Here is a 16233-nt window from a genome sequence, read left to right on the forward strand (position 1 = left end):
ATGACATTTCCTATTGCTTCCAAAAAGACGTTCTCACTTATTAAACGTAATAAGTTAACCCAATGTTATCCTATGGCAGGGGTAGAACTAAAACTAGTGAAAAACAAGTTTGTGAGTTTTCTAATACTAGGACATGTGAAGCTTAAAAGTACATGTCCACCTTTTTAAATGCAATGCACTTTGCTCTACATTCCATATGGCAGGCATGAGACATGTTTAAAAAAACTACTAAAGTATGTGGCACAGTTAGTGCTGCATGCCCACTAGTAGCATTTAATGTACAGGCCCTGTGTACATGCAGTACCACTTTTGTGTGTATAAGTGAATTAAATATGCCAAACAGGTGTAAATCAATGTTAAAATGTTTTAGGGAGTGAGCACAAGCATTTTAGCACTGGTTAGCAGTGGTAAAGTGCACAGATTCCTAAGGCCAACAAAAACTAATTCAGCAGAGCAGGAGGAGTGAAAGCAAAAGGTTTTGGGGATGACCCTGCAGAGAGTGCCAAGTCCAACACCACTATTTGAAAAGGCAGCAGTAGAAACAGAGGCATGATAGGGAAAAGAATTTCAAACTAAAAAAAATATTTCTAAAAGGTATACCACTGAAGAGAGAGTGTAAATTATGCATGGCATAAATAAAAAGCACTATTTTATAAGGATTCCTGCATCCTCATTCTTTGCCCTCAATTTTACAGCTAAAATGCCATTTTTATTCCCCAATTTGGTGACTAAATATTTCAGAATCCAGATATTGGGAATTGTTTTGTCGGATCACCCCAATATGATTTATTTTCGTGGTGACTCTGTTAAAGGAGCTGGTACAGAAGGACTTGTACTATTTCCATTCCCAAAACACCTCTGCTGCTCTGTGCATAATTCAGCATGTGTGAATCTGAATGAAGAGCAAAGAAAATTAATTCAATTCTGCAGCCACAACGTTTTCTGCATAATTATCAATTTACCATGTTTGCCACATAATACAGCAACTGATGGGCAATTTTCAGATTCTAACCAAAATGTGGTGACACTTTGCAAAGGGGAACTGGTCAACTTGCAGTTCCTGATTTGTATATTCGGATGATAAACGAGTACTATTTCTACCCACAGTATTATTGGGTGCTAAAATGACAAAACAGTGAAATGATGCTGTCACAGAATTATGAGGCATAATTTACCTTTTCTTTCTACATAATGTAGTCAATCCAACTGCATTATTAGGTCCTTCGTTGCCGCATAATTTCAGTGACCTTGATTATGACCCACTGCAGCACTGTTAACTGTTGTGCTTTCAGTGCTGCTGTCATTGAACATATGTTTCCATATGTTTTTTTTCAGTCATTGGTCGTTTGCCTAAACTAGATACGTTGCCAAACTAAAGATGTCAGTATGGAGAGAGAGTTCGAACACCTTGGCTTCATTGTGAAAAACAATTGTCCTTATTAATCTGTTGACTACAATTAGCCTTCTTTCTAAAGAGTCCTTGTTTACACATAGCTTTACCGGAGTCCTTTAAGTAATTGTTGGTATACACTTTCCAAAAGACAAGACATTATTGCAGCTCGCCGAGGCTCTGCTTGCTTTTGTAGTCGGAATCCGTGTTCAGGTTGTTTGCTAAGTACTTGCTCATTGTCAGAGCTTTCAGCGAGGGAGGCCCCAGTGAATGGGGCAGTTCAAGAAGCTCTGTCCTGCTGGGCTGCCTGTGAAACAAGCCCTTCAGACTCCACCATGTGAACCTTTCACGGGGAACAATCTCCTTTAGACTCCCCTATTCAGAGATAGTATCCGTGTAACTGGGGCTCCGGCACGAGGTGGCATCAGCGGCCGCCTGATCTGGCCAGGGTCACGGCCACCAAGACAGCGTTTGTCCCTTTGTGGACACATGGGACGGCACAATATTTCCCATAATTAAATACAATTCAGCTAATTGGCACAACCTCAGAAGGCAGAAAAACAAGCCCACCGTTGGATAACAACTGCACCATATAAATATCTATTATCGACAATAGCAAAATTACCGAATACTCGGGTTCTGATTCAAAGGCCGCCATTTTTAATGAATATTTGAAATACTGGCACTGTTCAAATACGCACACTTAATGCTGAAATAATCAATTTAGCTGGCCAATAATAATAGGTCTTAACGCTGCAATTTACAGGTGTAAATTACCTGTAAGATACCTCTCGGGTAGTTCGAAAACTGTTTTATTGAAACACATATAACTGACATCTAGCAATATAAATGAACATTACCGTGAGGATTTTACAGTTAAAACAAAAGTGCGCACTTTTGACTCCCTTTGTTGACATTTAGTGGCATTCCAACACATCTCACCGTTTACTGTTAGATTTCGAAAATGTTCACATACCACCATTTGTAGTTAGTATGTACAGCTGAATAAATTCATTGAAGAAAGTGTGCGTCATTAGTCAAGATATTCCACCAGTTAAAACTTGTGTGGACAGAATAAAACAGGTAACTATGCTCCTCATCTGGCCAGAGACCACTAAATTGTCCCGCCATCCTCACACGAGTCACAAAATTAATAATAAAAATATATATCTGTAGGAGTATTTGATCAGCGCTCCTCAGTGGTCTGTTACACTGTCATGCACATTTTACTTCCACCCACCACAATTTAGAGCAGTAAGCCATGGCTGGTAGTCCAATCCCTGTATTCATTTCTGCTCACTTACATGGTTGTCTATTGAGTTTTACTAGGAGTCATTTATTTTGGGAAACATATACAGCATGTCTAGACTGTGGCATTTTACATTTTATTAGTGTGGGTCGGCTACAGGGTCCAACTTAGTCCCACTGAAATAGTACCCTCTCAGTCCAGCGCAAAGAGTCCTGTTCACAGTGGAGGGTGCCCACAAAGAGCAGGAAAGGGTCACGAATGGTCGTCGATGTAGCGCAAAGAGCAGGCCTGGCGTCGCAATGGGAGTAGCTGTAGTGTGAATATTCGGTCTTTTGTTCATAGTAATTTCCTTATAAAGTATGGGTCGACAAAATTATTTATTATTGTTGTTCTTTAGGTAACCCTGTTTTGATTTGTTCTGGTGACATTGTATCCTATTTGGGCGAGGTCCTGATGAAGGTGGTTCACGGTTGTGTTACTCCACCGAAATGTGCATAGACCACGTGCGCCCAGACCTTTCGGCTTTGGTCATCGAATCTGTCCATTGGAAACGTTTTATATCTATGTGTTCTTTATACCTAAAAGTGTATAAGTATCTTGTATGACTGTGAGCGAGTGTGAGGAACGAATGTCTTTGATATTTGATTGGTTATTTATTGGGGGTTGATACAGTTGTTTCACCCTGTATATAACAAGGTGTAATAATTTTTGTACTGAATTTTTTTTTTAAAAGTGTTTTCCTAGTTAATATAAAAATAAACAGTAATATGCATTGATCGTAAATAGACAGAAATTAATAAGAATGAAAAATAAAATGTTTTTTTTAAAGGACATGTATATGTGCATTTGAATGTCCTAATTATGTAAATTTAGACTTGTATGTTTAACCCATACTAGATTGAATCTTTGGGAAAGTAATATAGGTCTTAGGGGAGTTTTTCTTGTTCCAACATTTGGTCTTTGCCAATGGTTGGGACAGTGCTTCACAGTGGCATTTTCCGCAAGTTGTCGATGCTGTAGCACAAAGATTCAGGTTGATGGAACTTCGTGTTGGCGGACTGTGCGAGTGACAAGGTTTTGGAGTCAATGGGCCTTTTTGTTGTTGAAAAGAGACCAAAAACTTGAATTCAACCTCCGTGAGGCCACACTTGGGGTCCAAGGCCTGTGGGCCACCATTTGGGGGTCAGGGCTTTGCTCCAGCTAGATCTGGGTGCTGGTTCAGGTAGTTGGGAGCCTGTTATGTTCCTGTGGCTCTGAACAGGAGGCCAGCAGACTTGTGCTTGGAGTCACTCTGGAAGACCTGGGTTCAGGTGCAGGTTGAAATACCTTTGTCTCAGGCAGCAGGGCAGCAGAGAAGCAGGTCAGCAATCCAGAAAAGCAGCAGTCCGGCAAGGCAGTAGTCCAGCAAGGGGGTAGTCCTTTCAGTAGCACAGCATTCCTTCTCCCTGATAGTTTCCACATGTCCAGAAGTGTACTGAAGAGTTGGTTTCTGAGGGCCAATATGTATACCAGGTGCCTCCTTTGAAGTGGGAGAAGCTTCTAAAGGTTGTCTTTGAAGTGAACAGGTTTCCTGCCTTTTTTGCCCTGGTTCCAGACTGACGGCAGGGGTTTACAGACCTTTGTCTTGAGACAGGATACAGACTATTCAAGTGTATGTAGGGCTGTGCCCAGCTCAACTATCCCATCTTGTGAGTGATGGCACATCCAGGCACACCTAAGTTTTCTATTGTGTGTGGCAGACTAAGAAAAATATACAAACCCTCACCGTCAGCTACATCCATTCTTATGACTCGTGAGACAGGGTGCAGGCACTAATTGGCTCAGGCAGGAAAATGCCATATTTATTAATGTAATCCTGGGAACAACGTCCCCTTAAAAAAGTAATGAAAACAGTCATTATGGATTCAGAAATAGTTCCATGAATGGATTCATTGATCACAATTTTTGTATTTTGATTACAACAATTAGATTTGGCCCAAAAAATAGGAATTACCCCCACCGGAGTAATTTGAGTTACCAAAGAGCAAAAAAAGTCAGGTGTTACAAACTGACAACACGAGACATATGAACATATGCAGACAAGAAGGCAGTGACCAACAGTAGTTTGTAACCCTTAGGTTACTTATGAAAAATTAAACACTGCGGTTCCCAAAACAGAAACAATACAAAGCATAGTTTAATGGGGTAGAGTGTGGCACAATGACATTCCGATCCCGTGAGAATATCGGATCATCATCAGGACTAAGGATCAGTTGCCAGGCATGATACCAATTGGTATATTACATGAATCACCTGATTTTAAAAACACTCTGTAATTTAACAAGCAACAGGCCTTACACAATTAGTGTCTGTTCAGGAATGTCATACAAAAAAATGAGTAAACCACCTAATTGGGTAGCACACTAATACATCCATGTATTGTTGGCGTATTCCGAAATAATCCAATTGTAAACCCATCTAGCAAGGGAGTCAATATCTAAAATAAAAGGCAAAAGTATAACCTCTAGCCCGATTTAAGGGACTTGTATAAGAATAACTAAAAAACCATTACAGGGGCTGCCTCTGCTTAAGATCAGGTGCTTCATGTAATATATCAAATGGTATCATACCAGGCAACTGATACTCAGCCCTGATGATGATACTATATCATCATAGGATCAAAGCGCCTTCGACACACACTCTGAGCCTTTAAACTGTGTTTTGTACAATTTCTGTTTTGGGTGCGGAAGTGTTTTGTTTTTTATAATATGGGACCTAAGGATTACATACTATTGTTGGTCACTGTCTTCTTGTTTTTATAGGTTCATATGTCTTGTGTAATCAGTTTTTAACGCCTGTTTTTTTTGCTCTTTGGTTTCTAAATTTACTCTAGTCGGGTAATTCCTATTTTGTGGCCATATTTACTTGTTGTAATAAAAATTCAAAACTTCTGATAATTGAATCCGTTTATGGAACTGATTTCTGTATCCATAATGACTGTTATCATTACTAAGTTAAGGGACATATGTTCCTAGAATTACTGAAACACACCCTTGGTCCCTTATGATTCTAGGGTCTCCCTTGTGTATGCATACCATATTTATGAACATGGCATTTTCAAAACTGTAATTTGAAATCCGACTTTACCATAAGAGATTTTTCATTACAATTCCAAATATACCAAATGTGAACTGATTATCTATTCCAATTTGGAAGTTACAGCTTATTAAATGTATTAAGGTAACTCCGATGTTATCCTATGGGAGAAGTAGGCCTTTCAGAAGTGAAAAAAACACATTTTTCACTACCTGGACATGTGTTAGAACTGGGATTTCTGGTTGCCTAAGGCTGGCGCCAGCCAAAGCCAGGCAGAAACAACCACTCTAGTCAGGGCAAGGGAGTTACACACCAAAGATAACCCCTGCTCACCCCCTTGGTAGCTTGGCAGGAGCAGTCAGGCTTATCCCGGAGGCAATGTGTAAAGCATTTGCGCACGCACCCACCAGGAACAACATCCCAGGCACCCCACAAAAGAAACTCCAGACAAGGTTATATCAAAAATAGCCTTTGTATTATCAAAACACATCAGATAGTAATCACACCATATACATTGTTCCAACTGGCACGGGCAATATTTACAAGGGATTATGTACACCTGACAGGGCCAGATGGACCCCTGTCAGGATCATCACAAAGTGAACTTTGTGAGCTATCTTGAATCTAGTGGCCAAGTGAGCAAGGGACTCATGTCTGAGCATACCCTGCCAACTTAGGGCGAACAAAGCGATACAAAAGGGGATGATGGCCACTGGATTCAAGATAGCCTGGCTGATGAGGATTATGAATCCGAAACCGGTCCAAGGATGCTTGTTTCCGGTCCAGGGAAGACATGGCTTGGCAGTTTGGGCTGGATTGTTCCCATGATGCGCAGGGTCAGACTGATTTGCATATGGCCATGTCTGAACTGGGGTGACTGAGTGAGCTAAAGAATGGTGATGGATTAAACCCAGATCAGTTGACTGGGTGTGAGTGTTTGATTTGCTCAAACGCTCTGTCCATCATCCCCTTTTGTATTGCTTTGTTCGCCTTAAGTTGGCAGGGTATGCTCAGACATGAGTCCCTTGCTCACTTGGCCACTGGATTCAAGATGGCCTGGCCTGTGAGGATTATGAATCCGAAACCGGTCCCAGGATGCTTGTTTCCGGTCCAGGGAAGACATGGCTTGGCAGTTCGGGCTGGACTGTTCCCATGAGGTACAAGGTCAGACTGATTTGCATATGGCCATGTCTGAACTGGGGTGGCTGAGTGAGCTAAAGAATGGTGATGGATTAAACCCAGATCAGTTGACTGGGGGTGAGTGTTTGATTTGCTCAAACGCTCCGTCCATCATCCCCTTTTGTATCGCTTTGTTCGCCCTAAATTGGCAGGGTATGCTCAGATGTGAGTCCCTTGCTCACTTGGCCACTGGATTCAAGATAGCCTGGCTGATGAGGATTATGAATCCGAAACCGGTCCCAGGATGCTTGTTTCCGGTCCAGGGAAGACATGACTTGGCAGTTCGGGCTGGACTGTTCCCATGAGGCACAGGGTAAAACTGATTTGCATATGGCCATGTCTGAACTGGGGTGGCTGAGTGAGCTAAAGAATGGTGATGGATAAAACCCAGATCAGTTGACTGGGAGTGAGTATTTGATTTGCTCAAACGCTCCGTCCATCATCCCCTTTTGTATCGCTTTGTTCACCCTAAGTTGGCAGGGTATGCTCAGGCGTGAGTCCCTTGCTCACTTGGCCACTGGATTCAAGATAGCCTGGCTGATGAGGATTATGAATCCTAAACCGGTCCCAGGATGCTTGTTTCCGGTCCAGGGAAGACATGGCTTGGCAGTTCGGGCTGGACTGTTCCCATGAGGAACAGGGTCAGGCTGATTTGCATATGGCCAAGTCTGAACTTGGGTGGCTGAGAGAGCTAAAGAATGGTGATGGATTAAACCCAGATCAGTTGACTGGGGGTGAGTGTTTGATTTGCTCAAACGCTCCGTCCATCATCCCCTTTTGTATCGCTTTGTTCGCCCTAAGTTGGCAGGGTATGCTCAGACGTGAGTTCCTTGCTCACTTGGCCACTGGATTCAAGATAGCCTGGCTTATGAGGATTATGAATCTGAAACCGGTCCCAGGATGCTTGTTTCCGGTCCAGGGAAGACATGGCTTGGCAGTTCGGGCTGGACTGTTCCCATGAGGCACAGTGTCAGACTGATTTGCATATGGCCATGTCTGAACTGGGGTGGCTGAGAGAGCTAAAGAATGGTGATGGATTAAACCCAGATCAGTTGACTGGGGGTGAGTGTTTGATTTGCTCAAACGCTCCGTCCATCATCCCCTTTTGTATCGCTTTGTTCGGGGCTCTTTCAAATAGCATGGCCCCTGCTGGAGCCACCTGGCTCAGGACACTCATGGGGGAGGGGGAGCTACCTCGGCTACTCAAACAACCATGTCCCCCAACGTAGGAGCGGCCCGCTGACATCCGTGGCAGCTCTAGAGAGAGGAAGGGCACCACTCTGGTGCCTGAGGGGACCCCCACGGGGCACCTTCTCCTTATTCAGCTCCTCGCAAGAACCTCCCTGGCTCTAAAAGGAGCCGCTGTCAGGCCAGCCCGCCACTGCGAGCCCTTACACTCATGTGGCCTTCCCCCCGCCCCAGCTGTCTTAACTCACCGGCTCTCAGCAGGGGAAGGCTTCTCTCGGGTACTCGTGGTGGGGGCAGGCACTGGTCATTGCCTCGCACCCTGCTCACAAGACATCAACTACGGCGCTGGCGGGGCTCTCCCTCCTCATGGGAGCCCTGCCGTCTGCATGCGCCAATCTTCACCCGGTCCCCCGTCTAGGAACCGGGACTTGGGTTATGGAGCCCACGCGGTTCCGGGCTCATTCCTCCACTGGGGCTCCCCCAATCGGAGCGCGGCAGCAGATGGGACTTTCCCTCCAACCGGATGTCCTGCCCAGCGTCAGGCACTAAGTTGCCTGACTTCCTGTTTTTGGCCCAAGGGCCGCGGCGGTGATTTTCGGGCATAAAGGAGGGGTGGGCACCCGCTAAGGCTCTCATAAAACGGGGTGGCACCCGTAGCATAAATAATTCAATAAGCAGGGTGGGCACCCGCGCAGCCATCCATGTATGCAGCAATGAGGGGTAGGCTCCCTCCATAACCGGGTAATTGAGAATAAAGCGCTCACGAGGCGCTGGGGGCACAGCACCCATCAAGCCCCCAAGGTAGAACACCTAGAGCAAAGGGTCCCAGCAGTCCTGGGCATCAGGAGGGGCAATGCAGGGCCCAGGAGCCAGCACACAGGGCACTCCAGCAAGGAGACAGCCCCCATGGCGGTCCCTCCTGGGCCCAACTAGCAGCAAGCCCCCTCCTGTAAGGATCCAAGAAAGAACTCCAGGTATCAAGGCATCCAGGGGCTGGGCAGGGCCCAGGGAGGCAAGCCTTCCCCTGTGTCCCAGCAGCAGCACGCCCCTGATAAATTCAAGTCAGGAAACAAGAACAGTTTACATGAGGTCACAGCCTCTTTTTATACACACATTTCCTTTGTTGTCAAAGGTGCAGGCAAGGGGCGAACCAGACGCAACGGGTTCTTGAGCACTTTGTTTTGCTCAGCCCCTCTGCCTATTCACAGGATGGGTCAGGGACATCAGAAACACCACAGGGGTTAGAGCAAACATTGTGGAGGGAAGGCCCAGCCCTATTCGGGTCCCAGGTGCACTCCTCCCTCCCATCACCATGCAGATCTCTCCTTTCACCACTGGGGCAGACCCATCCTGACTCCTGGAGCCAGGAACACCAGCCAACGCCAGCCAATCACAAGCCAGACAGTCAATTCACATTTACTGCAAAGACATGCAAACTTCTAGAAGTGGCACTTCCACACTAGACACAATAAATCCGCACACATCAACGCGCAGCATTTAATCTCACGAGTTCACACATACCAAACTCGACCCTGCACTCCCCACACATCAGGAACAACCATGGACACACACATTCCCCATGCATTCCTATTGGAGGGCAGGCCAATCTCACACACGCACTTAGAGAGTGCACGCACATTACACTGGGACTCATTGTCAAAGTGCGCAAAGACCAGAAATCACTATAATTATGTAACATTAAAATGCAAAAAGTTCAGGGGTGAACCTGCCAGAAGGGCCAAGTCCAACAACATGTAAAACTGAAAAGTACATGTCCATCTTTTTAAATACACTGCACCCTGCCCTCTTGGCTGTTTGAGGCCTACCCTAAATGTGACTTGTATGTAGACATGAGCGGATTTTGCGGATTGGCAATCCGCGAATTTGCGGATTTGCGAATTTGCGGATTGCCAAAATCCGCAAAATCCGCGAATCCGCGCGGATTTTTTTTTTTTTATGTTCGCACGGGTTTCTGCAAGTTCGCGAGGGTTTTGTACAATTTCGCAAATTGCGAAATTGTACAAAACGCGTGCAAACTTGCAGCAACCCGTGCGAACACAATTATATGAAGAGAAAGAAGCTCCTGGTCACAGGAACAGCACGGGGATTGCGCTCATGAAAGTCAAGGATGCAAAGGCCTCTACCCAGCATCACAGCTGAATTTCCACAGTAGATTTAGGAAGAGGCACACCTGTCCAGCCTCGAAGACGCTCATGATTGTTTTTGGGCTAATGAATGAGTCACTGATTTTGAGCATCAACTAGTTCGAGCGACCATGCAAAGGCCGCCCTCTACCCAGCATCACAGCTGATTTTCCACGGTAGATTTGGGAAGAGGCACACCTGTCCAGCCTCGAAGACGCTCATGATTGTTTTTGGGCTAATGAATGAGTCACTGAATTTGAGCATCAACTAGTTCGAGTGACCATGTGTGTGTTACTATGCAATCGCCCTGAAGGGCGCAGGGGTCCCTTGAGTGACCTGTGTAAGGCTGTAACTATTTTACAATGGTGCCAGCAAGCTGCCAGCGCCGTTGTAAAATAGTTACAAAGTTAGCTTGCACAGGAAGCACCTGCTTCGTTTTATCTAGTGGTTCCTGTGCAAGCTAACTTTGTAACTATTTTACAATGGTGCTGGCAGCTTGCTGGCGCCATTGTAAAATAGTTGCATGAGTGGGGGTTCAACTTTTGAACCCGGTACGCTCGCGGATTTTTTTTTGCGGATTTTGCGGTAAATCCGCAAAATTCGCGGATTGCGGATTTCCCAAAAATCCGCAAAATCCGCGAGCGTAACGGATTTCCCGCTCATGCTTACTTGTATGTACTAAAAAGAAGGGTTTGAGTCTGGTTTATTTTGCCAGGTCAAAATGGCAGTTCTAAACTGCACACACAGGCTGCAATGGCAGGCACAACACATGTTTGTAAGGCCTACTTCAGTGGGTGGCACAATAAGTGATCCAGGCCCACTTGTGGCATTTAATGTGCGAGTGATAATAATACAGGCAACCAGCACGTATATAAAGGACACAAAGAGCCTTCTAGCAATCTTACTAACTATCAAAATGCCTGAAGAATCCTGCTTCCTTTTCTCATTAGACATAGAAAGCTTGTACACCTGCATTCCACAGGATGAAACCATCCAGGTACTGACTGATGTGTTAAAGGACACGACATGGGATTATACAACTTCCTGTGCCTTTGTGATTGATTGTGCTACTCTGGCGCTCAAACGGAATTTTTTCGAATATCAGGGTGCCATTTATTTACAAACGACTGGCACGTCAATGGGCAGTACATTTGCCCCGAGTGTGGCGGGCCTCTATGTCTATAATTTTGAATGCAAGCACATACTCTCTGTCACAAACCCTTTTTCATCTAATGTGATACTCTGGCAGAGATATATAGATGATGTGCTGATGATCTGGAAGGGCACTGAGACAACTCTCCTATAGTTTTTTGAGTGGATAAATAGTTGTGACTCTCACTAAAGGTTCACCCATGAGTATAATGTGGATTCCATTATATTCCTTGATGTGACTATCACCAGGGATCATGATCGCCTACATACAAAAACATACTACAAACCAACTAGTAAGAACAACCTGCTTCATTTCTCCAGTTTTCATCCCCGGCCGTTAAGGGAGAATCTTCCATTTGGCATATTTCTGCGAATTCGCAGAAATTGTAGTGAGATGGTTGATTTCAAAGCACAATCCAAAGATATAACCGTGAAGTTACAAAAAAGAGGCTACCCTTCAAAAATTCTTACTAAGAATTGTAAAAGAGCAAAAAATCAACATCGAGAGGCTTTACTCGAGGAGTACCCTAGGGAACCAGAACCCAATGTGCCATTGACTTGTGTGACGACCTATAGCAGTATTTCTAACGCTGTTAGTCGCTGCATTGGTAAACACTGGAGTATACTGAAGAGTAATAAACATGACTGTCAAAAACCAATGTTTTCATGGAAACGGGCTAAAAGTTTAAAAGACTCTCTAGTGCATACCCGTCCCAAGCCAAATATGAGGAGTAATGACCCGAATGTTCTATCAGTATGGGGTCTACCACCAGTGACTGGGCACTTTCCATGTTGAGGGTGCAGCATTTGTCATCTAACAACTAGTACAAAGACACTTGATTTAGAGCCAGGTAAACTATGGCATCAAAGAAACCATTAAGCATGGGCGGAAAATCCGTTTCGCTCGCGGATTTTGCGGATTTTCGGTAAATTCGCAATCCGCGAGATTTGCGAATCTCCCGCAAAATCCGCAAATCCGCGAGCAGTGGATTTTGCTCGCACTGTTCGCGTGAGTTCGCGGCTTCCCAGTACAACTTCGCGCCCCGCGAATAAGTGCAAAATTGCAGAAATACGATCTTAGCAAAACTGAAACTACTTACCAGGTTCAAAAGTTCAGGCTCATCATTAGTAGCCATTTCCTGTAGTGCTTCCTGAGGGGCCCCTCCAGAGTTCAGTTGCCAGTTGCAACTATTATGTGACCCTGCTCTGAACCTCAGAATAGTTACACATATGCCACAAAGGTCCTGAATTACAGCTAAGGGAGACAAGCAGGAGCCAGGCTGGAAGTTCAAATCCATTAATCAGCCCCTAATTCATTATTGTCAGTTGGGGCAGGGCAGGTGTTGTAACTAATTTTGCAACAATGAAAGCACTTAGCAAGTGCAAAAGATCACTAATCAGGAAGCACTAAGGAAGCAGGTGCCAGCTAAAAAAATATTCTGTGACACATTAATCAGCCCCAAATTAATTCAGGTCACTTGAGGCAGGGAAGGTGTGCTTGCGTTGCCACAATAATGTACACTGACTGGACAACCAGAGGGTGCTGTGATGAAACAGAGGGTGGCATGGGTGGGCCAGAGGGTGGCATGAGTAGTCAGAGAGTGGCAGTGGTGACAGAGAGTGGCAGTGATGAAGAAGAGTGTCCCAAACAGGCTGGACACGTAGAAACAACAAGTTCGCGAAACTTGCGACCCGACAGGTAAGTTCGCAATTTGCGACATTGCACAAAACCCTCGCGAACTGGCAGAAACCCGCGCAAACACAAAAAAAAAATCCGCAAATTCGCGAGAATTCGCGGATTTTGCGGATTGCGAGTTCGCAAATCCGCAAAATTCGCGAACGCGAGATTCGCAAAATTCACCCATGCTTGGAAACCATACCATTTGCAACTCTGCTAACGTAGTCTATTTAATCTTATGCCAATGTGGTTTAAAGTATGTGGGAATGACTACTAGGAGAGTGAAACAACGCATCTGCAGCAATATCAGGTGTCGCAAAAATACTACGAGACTCACTGCTCATTTTCTGATGACTAACCATACCCCTAATGACATCAAATGGACCGTGATAGAACAACTACAAGAAGGGTCTGAAGGAAGCCATTTTGATAAGGAGCAGCGGTGGATTTACTGCCTTTCAACCCACCTCACCAGTCTTAATGATGATATTCCGTGGGGCTCAGTCATGAGATACTGAGTCAAATATTGAGAAACTCTTCCGCATTCTACGATCAGGATGTTGCTTCTCTCAGCATGCTATTTTGGTTTTTATCATAATTACGCGTTAGTCACTGGGGTCATTATAATTGCGAGTGATTGCCCCTTTTGCGATACAGTACAAATAATTATTATCGCTCTGTTTGTACAAATGTTTCTAAACATCTTAAAAGACCTTAGGAGGTATCCCCTAGATGCCTCCTTCTTGTGTCTTTTAAAATAATAGCTACCTCATTTTTGATTTCTCAACACAGCAGCTCAGTGTGATCGTGCTGTTGACTGTTGTCTCAATAAAATTATCTCTGAAAAAAACTAGGTACTGACATGGCAGGGTATACGAGTTAAGATATTTGCTCTGAGTATATAGAACATATCCTCTTATTGTCTACCGTCATTACAATTTTTTAACATCAACTATGCAAATCCTGCTACCACTTGCGAAAACACGATCAAATTGCAATAAACTAATGCATGTATTTGTGAGAGCTAGGTGGTTGTGACTGGCCCTTTAAGAACAAAATGAAGTGACGTGATCACGTAATACGTGGAAGCGTTTTTGTACGCTTCCTTGTAGTCCTAGCGCTTGATTCATTTGGGCCGCGGTTGTGATACGTCTAGGTAGACGGTGGAGAGTCGCCAGATCGAATGTAAGTTACTGAATTAACTATTACGTAGGGGCGGTTTGGGAGCAATTGAAACTTGGCAATATTTTGTTGCAAGGTTACGAGTTTTCTGTGTTGTATCTCTATTCCCAGAGTATCGTGCATGAAGGTTTTCCCCTACCGCAAGCCTATGTGGTATTTCCAACACATTGTGAGATTGAGTACTCTCTTCTTCTATTTTAATGTTGTAGTATGTCACGAACTAAGGACATATTGGCTCATAATTGCTCAGCCATTATGTGTCCGTTAGCACTTTTTTTTTTGTTGGGAAACTATCCCCTTATTAAAATTGGTACAGGGAACTGTTGGCTTCCTTTTAACTTCACTCTCTCCTTTAGTCATAGTCATAGTTATAATTTCTTGTATAGCGCACATTTCACAAAAGTGTCAAGGAGCTTAGCAACAAACGACAACCAAGTGTAGAGGGGGAAATGGGAAAATTAATTGGGAAAGAGACAGGTTTATAAGCCCTTACAAAAGGCCTGATGATTGGAAAGAGACAGCAGATGTGCAGGTAGCTTGTTCCATAGTTGGGGGGCTAAGTAAGAGAAAGCTCTACATCCCATTCTCGATGTTCTAGCCCTAGACTGTATCAGAAGGGCTTTAGTGCTAGACCTTAAGGTTCTGGCCACTTTCTCAGCAAGGTCCAGTCCCATGTAGAAGTTTGTGTGTGAGACTAAGGATCTTAAACTGGCTTCTTTGTCGCACTGGGAGCCAGTGCAATTGTCTAAGACAGGGCAAAGAGGGGGACCTAGGGGCAAACCTAGCACCAGGCGTGCTGTGGTAAATTTAAATTACCTATACTTAATTTATGCTGTAAAGTTCAAATAAGAATAACTCAGTCAAAAAGAAGAGGCAGAATCCGTGGTATTTGAGATTTTAAAAGGGGTTTTATTCCTTAAAAAGGAATTGGTTCAAACCAGGTAGCATGTATCCATCAAATTACACACAAAGAAGGTCCCAGGGGAAAGTTTATAGACCCTACTGTTAAGCCCCCTGTATCGAAGTGACACCAACCTAAAATTAACAGAGAGTCAGAAAACAAGCAACTAATGTACCCAAATACAAATATGCAGGAAATAGTTACTAAACTATGCGAGTTCCCATCAGTCCACCATCGAGACCGCCCTTCATCATCTGGGATCTCTGGTGCATAATTTCTGTCACATTAGCGGTTGAAAAAACCTCTGCTGGTGGATGACTAAACCAGGCACAGGAAAAACCACAACGATATATACAGATGTGAATCAGAAAAAGCGTGTCTAGATGGGAACTAAAAAATAGCAGTGCGTGAGAAAAAAGTGTGTTTGTGAAAGTGAAAGAAAGATGCTCTAAAATTAGGTAGTGGTCGGGAAAACAATTTAATAAACACCCTCACACTCCTAAATCAATAAAAACAGTGCAATAGTGGTTTAACAAATAGCCACTAAAGATGAAAGGTCGACATGTTTCTGCAGACACCCGGAGTCTAGTGATCTCCTGCTGCTTCCTCGGGACAATAAATGCTACTGCTAGAGAAAATAATAAAAAATAACAAGAACCATATCACCTGAAAGTGTATGTATCAACATCCTCTCATCCTAAAAGTAGGGGAGAAATTATAGTATAAGGGTACAGAGTCATGATTGCATTCGAAAATAACGTGCACTTAGCGTGCCATTGTTATGTGCTAGACATAGGCTACTATTGCCCAGCACTCAGACTAACAAACTTAGTCACAAATCACCAATTCAGCAAATTTGTAGATTACGGTTCACTCACCCACTTGATGAGAAGGAACCACTCCACCTCACCTGGCACGAGCTCAGGTAAATGGATGCACCGCACTAAAAATAAACAACAAATCAGAAGATGTATCCACATCTAAATGTATTCCTAAACTAATCGATCTTAGCATGCTCCACATCAAGCATCACATTCCTACCAGCGCCGTGGAACAGCACCTGGTTAGTAAGCCACAGTTAATGAAGGGTAGTTA

Source organism: Lissotriton vulgaris, chromosome 4_1 (assembly GCF_964263255.1).
Source record: "Lissotriton vulgaris chromosome 4_1, aLisVul1.2, whole genome shotgun sequence".
In the NCBI taxonomy this organism is placed as follows: domain Eukaryota; kingdom Metazoa; phylum Chordata; class Amphibia; order Caudata; family Salamandridae; genus Lissotriton; species Lissotriton vulgaris.